Source organism: Chlorocebus sabaeus, chromosome 25 (genome assembly GCF_047675955.1).
Source record: "Chlorocebus sabaeus isolate Y175 chromosome 25, mChlSab1.0.hap1, whole genome shotgun sequence".
NCBI classification, from domain to species: domain Eukaryota; kingdom Metazoa; phylum Chordata; class Mammalia; order Primates; family Cercopithecidae; genus Chlorocebus; species Chlorocebus sabaeus.
The window spans coordinates 31,276,446-31,283,464 of NC_132928.1; positions in this window are offsets into that span (position 1 = coordinate 31,276,446).

Sequence of the window (7,019 nt, forward strand, 5' to 3'; positions counted from 1 at the left end):
CATTTCAACTTCATAGGGCTTTTGGAAAAGATATGAAGACAATAATTAAGAGTACTATAAAGTGCAACTTATACCACTGCAATTCTAAGGGCCAGTCATTTTTAGTACCAATTTATTAAAATGCATGACTTGGCCCCCTAGAGTGAGCTATGCTTCAGATAATGTCACCTAATGATGATATCCCAAGAAATAAGATCACATTTGTAAATTTAAAGGATTTACATCAGCGAGCTTCATTATCACAAAATTATCTGTGCTTCAGCAAAGAGTGTAATCTGTAGCAGAGTATTTGGCTAAAAACTTGATCACCTCTCTAAATGAAGGGATTCTTTAGAGACAGTAAAACTTAAAAAAAAAAAATGTGGTCAGCAAGAAGGGGATGTTGACTTTGCTCATGGGCAGTTCTTTGGAATGACAGTAGCCAGCATGGCATCTCAGATATAAATGGGTGAAAGAATTAAAGAAGAAAGCAAGTCCATTCCAGCCTCCCACCTAGCGATGCAAAGGATGAATACCTGTTTGCTCAACTTTTCTGTATTCAGGAATACATACACAAAGCCCAGTGGTCTCTGGGCAGCAGGTGATCTGTAAATTCCCTCGTCTGTTTGGTTCTGCTCTAAGAGCAGCCTTATTGAGCTCTGTGATATTGCTGTTTCACAATTTCCTATACTGCTTCTTAGCCCTTCAAAGAATAAGGAAATCAATAAAATTTCTTCTGTTTGTTTATTGCAATTTGGTATACAGTCACTTCAAAACCTCCTTTCCATGCTGGCTCTCACAGCTAAGGGGAGGGAAGATGGGTAGAAAAGCATTTCTTTCTTCAGAAGCTTCGTTATTTCTTTTCCTATTCCCTGTGGCTGAGTACAGGATGATTTAGCAACATAGCACAGTGAGGGGGATGTCATGATGGGCTCTGACATTGCCTGCCTGCGATGCAGGCGAGGGCCAGAATCGCGGTGATCACTGATCACACAGGAGAGGAGGCACACAAGCGTCTCAACAACTGGACTTGTTTGCCAGAAAATCTTTGGCTCTCTTTTGAATTTGGGAAGATCACATTTCTAGCAGTTATTTTTATATGTTGTCAGGTTATTCAACCAAATAAACAATCATTTTTGACTGTTGCCAAAGACTCTCCCAGCCTGTAGCTATCAGAAGCTCTCAAATAAAACCAGCCACCAAAGCTAATAACCACTGCTTATACAACCGTCCTTTTATTTTCTGTCAGATTATGTTTTAAATCTAAGTCCCAACTCCAATTTTAATAAAAACTGTTAAATCTGGACTCTAAATCATTCTTTATTTCAAAATACATAGATTTATTTGAGTCTAACTTCAAATTATTAATTTGTTTTTTTTACTAAAAATGAGGGAAACAATTGCTCTGCACCTGTAAATCTATATGAAGAGGAAAATGTTATTCTTGGGTACAGACATGACATTTTCTGGGAAAAAAAAAAACCAGTGTTCTCATATTCAGTGTTGGCAGCTAAATGTATAGTCATTCTCCTTTTATTTCATTCTTCATTGCAGGCAGCTTTGGCAAAGCTTTGGTATTAGTATTGTCCCTTGTTAAGCTGAATAAAAAAATTGTTCTAGAACACACAGCTCCTTTGGGGAAATTGCAGTTGCTCTTGTTTCAGCTGGAAAGCTACATCTAAATAAGTGTGAGTAGTTTAATGCAGTCAAGAGACACTGAGGGGAAACATAATAGTATTCTGTATGGCTCCTTACTAGGGCAAGTGATGATGAGAGGCTCATCAATGCCTTAGGTCAAATGATGGAAAGGAGAGCTTCCTCATTCTATATAAAAAAGAAAACAAATCCAAGGAGAGAGTGAGGTAGTTGAATCTCAATGGCTGAAGTATGTCAGAGTTGGAATCAGAAACAAACATCATACAATTCTTAGTGATGAATCAGAGCAATAATATGAAGATACAATGAAATTGTAATAATTACATAATTATAACAATATGATTATTACAATATTATAATTGTGACAATTGTGTAATTGGTGCGATGAAATTGCATCAGTATAAGATAGAAACTGTCAAGATTTGGAAAGAAAATAAATTGGATCACAGTCTAAAGATGTAAGCAACATACATCAGTCATTGACAAATCATGCCCATCCCTGAAGGTGTGTAACATACAGCTCATTGTCACAATTCTTACTACATTATGCAGTGTGGAGCATTTTTAACTTCATGGCAAAACTGTGAAGTGCTCAAGCATGATTTGGAAGACAGCCAATGACCGAACAGGTATAAATTGGTCAAATGAATGATGACTCCGTGATTGAAAATTTGATGAAGAGAAGAGAAGAAGAATAAAGAGGACATCTATTTCCAAATACTTTAAGGGAGTTGTTTACAGAATATAATAACTGGATTTCCTCTGCTATTTCAGAGAAAATATTAGCAAATGAATTTAAATTATTCTTGTCAATTTTCTGGGGGACAGACACATAGATGTATATTGGCTCATTATATACTTTAGCTCTTACACACATGTGCTCATTAAAATAACACATACTTGGCCATGCATAGTGGCTCATGCCTGTAATCCCCCGCACTTTGGGAGGCCAAGGTAGGCAGATCACTTGAGGTCTGGAGTTCGAGGCCAGCCTGGCCAACATGGTAAAAACACCCTCTCTACTAGAAATACAAAAATTAGCCCGGCATGGCAGGGTGTGCCTGTAATCCCAGCTAACTCGGGCGGCTGAGGCAGGAGAATTGTTTGAACCCAGGAGGCAGAGGTTGCTGTGAGCTGAGATCATGCCACTGCACTCCAGTCTGGGTGATAGAGCAAGACTCAGTCTCTCTAAAGAAATAAATTAAATAATACATACTTGATGGCTACTCTGTGTCAGAACACGGTAGCCAATTACAAAGGCGCAAGCATTTCCCACTAACTCTGCGAGTCTCTGGTGCTCTTATCTCTTCCACCACAACTTTCCCTCTGAGAATCCCTGGCATTGCATAACGGTAGCATCATCAGTTTGTCCTGTACACTACACAAGGTTTCTTTTCTTCCCAGTTGCATATGCTGAAGATGGAACAAGAAATGTGATAAAATAATTAAATGTTAAGGTCCTTTGCTCTAAAAAATATGAAATTTATTCATGATATTTTGTTCAATTTGGTAGAATTATAGCTGTTTCACTGCTTCTGTGTAAATATTTTCAGCTGACTAAAAGCTGTGAAGGACTGGTTTCCTAGACCTAGAGAGAAAAAAGAACACACTAAACACAGCCCAATATTGATGAGAACTCCCGTAGAAATCGAACAAGCATGTGTTCATTTAGACCAAAATTGTTTATGAGCAGAGAATACCATGCTTCTTTGACCTAGATGTCCAGGTAGAAAACAAGGGGCATTCGCTGTAACCTGTGGGTTAATGTAAAAGTGACTGTTCTTCTAACTGAGGGAGTCTATGTTAGCTAGTAGAGAGATGGCAGCATGTCCATTAGCCATAGGCAAAGTCTAAGGATCTGTATTCAAAGTCTAATCCTATTATTCACTACGAGTGCCCCTGAAAAAAAGTTAACTTCATCTCAGTCTGCTTTTTCTCCATTTTCAAAGAATGATAATATGTACCTTACAGGGCTAGTAGAAGAATCACATGGGAAGATGTATTTGTACAAGTTTGTGAACTATAAATCAGGGGTCCCCAATCCCTGGGTTGTGGACCGGTACTACTAGGTCAGTGGCCTGTTAAGAACCGGGCCACACAGCAGAAGGTGAGGGGTGGGTAAGTGAGCATCACTGCCTGAGCTCCGACTCCTGTCAGATCAGGAGCTGCCTTAGATTCTCAGAGGAGCGCGAACCCTATTGTGAAATGAGCACGGGAGGAATCTAGGTTGTGTACTCCTTATGAGAATGTAACTAACGCCTCATGACCTAAGGTGGAACAGTTTCATTCCTAAACTACCCCGCCCTCCCCCACCACTGTCCTACCCCCCCACGTCTGCGGAAAAATTTTCTTCCACGAAACCAGTCCCTGGTGCCAAAACGGCTGGGGAGCATTGCAATCAATAAGATAAATGTTAGTCATAATTATCATGGAACATGGAAGGTATGTTCTAAATCTGTGTCTCCAAACTCAGTCTTCACTCTTAGGAAGAGAAATTTTTACCACCTTATGCCAGTTCCCAGTTCCCTCAGTCCTTGCCCTCTTTCTTTCTCCCTCTCCTCTTTCCCCTAACTCCCAGGACCCACAGCAGAAATTTAAATATTTTATAAATTCATAATGTAATTTAAACCTAAACAGGGTTTTAAGAGTTCTTTCCTCCTCCTTCTTCATCACCTCCACCACCATCAAGGGTACCAGCTGTTTACAGAAGTCGTCTGGGAATGGCAGCTGCCCAGCAACTCAAGAACTTGGGGCTCATGGCATGTTGCACATCCACCAGGAGGAGGAAGCTCCTGAAACTATGGGGAGTTGAGCTTGGGAACACCCCTTTTCACTGGGATGAGGTGGGAGTGCCCCATCCCAGCTCACCATTCAGGCAGCCCAGAATGTTTCCAGAATCACCACTGAACAACCCTGTTCATTACCTCACAGTGGCCAAGTTTAGAGAGCAATTCAGTGGCTAAGCCACAAAACAACTCCACATGGTTCTCACTCCAAAGTTAACAATCTTTCCTCTACATTGACTACCCCAAATCCTGTGTACTGTCTAGACCTCTAAAACTCTTCACAAACCACTACCAACCTCTGTAAGATTCCTGTTACTGAGAGCTTGATAGAGGTTTGGTGCTTAGTTATGCACACTGAGATGGTAATTCACCCCAGACTTTCAGAAGCGAATTAACCCTATTTATCAAACAAAGCATAGTGTTGTGCTGGTTTTCAAAAGTTCTCACTGAAAACTTCCCAATGGCTCTGTTGAAAGCCCAAATGCAAGTCCTGTTCTGAATTCTATAAATAAACAATAGCCATTCTAGCACCCATTCATAGACTATAGAATACAACTCATACTTCTCAAGTCTGTTTGATATCATGGCTAATAAAGTGGAAATTCAGGATTTCTAGGCCCTATGAGGTAAGATCTTTCTCTTCTAGAAGAACCAGCCAACTCTGGGAAATGGTAATGAGGGCATGAACCTGCAACCTAAGATTCTGCCCAGTTTCAGAGCCTGAGACTGACTTATTATGCACCTCTGTCTCTGGCCATGAAAGAAGGAAGAGGTTTTCCCACTTACCAATATTTCATACTAGTCATATATAATTAGTAATTATACAACCTGGTTAAGCTTAAAGAAGAATATAGGCATTTTCCTCAACTCAGTTCTAATTCTTTAGCCAAGGTCTTTTTAAACTCTACCATGTATCTCTGTGATATCTATGTCTCCCAAACACGCATCCTGTTCTTCCACCCAGTGGAAATATCCAAAGTTTCTGTCCCCCTGTCCCTGGACCTTTGCATAGTTCAATTAAAATTCATAGTTTTTCTTCTGCCTGAAATCATCTTTATTTGTCAAAATGCTCAATAACCCTCAAAGCTCGATTTAGATACTTTCTTTTACATGAAGACTTCCCTAACCTTCTTAACAAGTTTTAATAGTTATTTCTTCTTATAATTCTAAAGCCTTTGGTCCACTTCACTAGTACATATAGTCTGTCTTATAGTGTATATTATCAATGTATTATATTATCTCCTGTGGTTGAAAATATATTCCTTGTCCACAAATGCCATGCCATTCATTTCTGAAATGTCCACAGTATCTAGAACTAATTTGTTTCTAGTGGGTCTTCAAAAAATCTTGAATTTATTTTTGTAAGACACTTGTCCAAGTGTATCACAAATTAGAAAAATATGTGGAGGAAATACAAAAGGTCTGTTTTAAAACATCGGTTTTATTTTTATTCAGTTATGATGAGGCCAACCCACCTGGAGACAACTGTCATTGAAAAGATTGTTTCCTATTCACAGTTCCAAAAGGAGGGGGCATGCCACACCACAGGGGGACCACACAGGGAAGCACAGGGTCAGTCAGGAGGCAGAGAGGGAAAAAAATGTGGGCTAGAGCCTTTATTTTGTTTTTCTTAGCAAGAAGGAGTCGGAGAGGTAGACAGGCTATGCAGGTTTAGGATTGGCTGGTTTGAATAGTTTCATCATAATGTGTGTCAGGGGAGACAGACAGGGGAAGAGAGATGAAGGGGTTGGCCCTAGTTCTCTGATACCTGGCACCCTGTGGTGATTTGGGCGGGGTAATAGTGGCCCTGGAGTATAAGAGCTGGATAAAGAAGGCAGTTGGGGGATATGAACTATGGATTGGTTAGTTTTCATATGAAAAGTGCACCAGCAGGCCAACCCATTGGCAATCTCTAGGAATTGGCCAGTTTGGAGAGAGGCAACAATGCCCCAGATGTCAAAACATCAGAGGTACAGAAAATAAAGAGGCATGATTTAGGGCAGGATCTTCTTGCCCACCAGAGACTACCACCTCTTCCTCACAGATTGTACCTTCCTTTTTTATGCTATCCCCATTCATCTGCTTGTGAATAAGTATAGTAATAGTCCAATAACAACATAATAATATGTGTTTTCCATAGAACAGACTGATTATGTAGATTTAGCCTTTTAGGTACCATGATAGTCAACCCTTAAAACTTTAGCATACACCACACAGAAAAGTACACGCATCCTAATGGTATGCAGTTAAATGAATTATCTTAAAGTAATGACATTTACATGCTAACAATTCTATGAGACACTTTTAAAACTCATATTACACTTCCTTATAGCGTTGCATGGTGTTTAGAAGTATAGACTTTATTCTGGAATGTCTGTGTTCAAATCCTGGCTTTGCCAACCACCATCTATCACTGTTAGGCATGACACTTAACCTTTCTCTTAACCTTTCTCAATTTCTTCATATGTTAAACAGGGATACTAATAATAACATTTCTGTAGGGTTGTTGTGAGGAATAAATGTGCTTAGAACAGTTCCTGGCATAAAATCCATGCTCAACAATACTTGCTTTTATTATTACTGAGAAATAGTACATAA